Here is a 1921-nt window from a genome sequence, read left to right as displayed (position 1 = left end):
GCTTCTCTTGTGGCAAAGCACAGGTGCTGGGGCTTGTGGGCTTCAGTAGTTGAGGCTCCCGGGTCCTGGAGCACAGGCTCAATAGTTGTGGCACATGGGCTTAGTTGCTCTGAGGCATGTGGGATCTTCCTGGATCAGAGCTTGACCTTGTGTCTCCTGCATTGGCAGGTGGATTCTTTACCTCTGAGCCACCAGGAAATCCCTCAGTTTTCACATTTTGAAAATACAAAGTTCATGCTTTTCTCTGTGGTTAACAAAGCAAGAAGTTTTCTTGGATACAAATCTGAAATCTTAATTATGTAAGTATTGCAGTAAAATGATTTCAAATTGTAATTTATCTGGTAATTTATCAGGATGGGGCTTCCCAGGCAGCCCTAGCGGCAAAGAATCCACCTGCCAGTGCAGGAGGCAGAAGAGACATGGGTTCAGTCCCTGGGTTGGGAAGATCCCCCAGAGAAGTGGCAACCCGCTCAGTATTCTTGCCTGGAGAATCCCATGGACAGAGGAGCCTGCTGGGCTACAGTCCATGGGGTCACGAAAGTCATGGACATGACTGAGTGACGGAACATGTGCGCGTGAGTTATCAAGATATTCATGTGCAAACCTTCAAGAAGATATCAAGGAAAACAATACTGTTCAAAGAATCCATAAAGGTCTTCTATTCAAGAGATGAGTGAAAAAAAGTGTGTTCCTTTGTGGTATAAAATATTTGATCTGCTCTGACATGATTCTGTTCAGGTTTGGACACCCTGAGGTGGTGATTCGTCCATCTCCTTTTATCCCTGGCAGTCCTCAATTACATCATTTTCACGTACCTTGTTCCTATCAGTTTCTGCCCATCCTCTAATAATGACCTCTTTGTAGCTATATTCTAGAAGACTCATCTAACGTAATAGAATAGGACAGACAGAAGTAGAAAAAGACCTCTATCCATTGGTGTTACTAAGCTTTTCCACGACACGTGTTTAAGTCCAAGTTCCCCCACGCTTTTCTGTTCTTTGTGCTCAGAGGAAATTCTAGCCTAATTTTTTTTTCTCACGTAGAAAGAACCTCCTGTGAAGCCTTCCATGCCTAAACACCTCTGCCTCCTATCAGATCCCACAGACAAGAGCCTCTTGGCTCACTTTGTACATCCTGTCACTGTCAGGGGTGGCCGTCACCTGGCGGTGGCGTTTGGGAAGGAACATTGCATCGGGGCTCCAGTCCTGGACAACAGAAATGGAGCAGCTGTTGCCTTTAAATACAAAGACCTTCTTTGATGAATGAGGGAGGAGAGGAGTGGATTCAGGCTGATGTTCCCATCATTACTGTTTCCCTGGAGCAGTGCTCAGTCAACTGGTTCAAGCCAAGTAGAGGGAAGACAGAACACCTGGATTCTGGATGGAGAGAAGGAAGTACAGGTGACTCAGGAATGCAAACGGTGTGGATGATCTTTTTATACATGCTGGTGACGCTGCACAGTGTGTGCATGGCATAGGTGAAACACTGTCTGTCAATGATCATGCCCTTGCGGACTTCCCTGGTGGTTAAGAATCCACCTTGCAATGCAGGGGACTTGGGTTGGATCCCTTGTTGGGGAACTAAGATCGCACATACGGAAGAGCAACTAAGCCCACAAACTGCAACTATGGAGCCCTCATGCTCCAGAGCCCTCGTACCACAACAAAGGATCCTGCGTTCTGCAACTAAGACCCAAAGCAGCCAAATAAATACATAATCGAGCCCTTGAATGTGCTCTGACTGGCAGTAAACATTCTATACGTATCACTTCAAAATGGAGAATATTCTAAGACCAGCTTGTTCCAGTGGTGTGGGCTTTTGTGAAAAGCTAAAGAAAAAGCACCAGTATTGATGCTTTGTGTGGAAATGCCACCAGAAGACCACACAGTCTAGAAATCTTCAAACAAGATGAATATGAACA

Source organism: Capricornis sumatraensis, chromosome 15 (assembly GCF_032405125.1).
Source record: "Capricornis sumatraensis isolate serow.1 chromosome 15, serow.2, whole genome shotgun sequence".
Taxonomy (NCBI): domain Eukaryota; kingdom Metazoa; phylum Chordata; class Mammalia; order Artiodactyla; family Bovidae; genus Capricornis; species Capricornis sumatraensis.
This window is presented reverse-complemented; position numbering follows the sequence as displayed.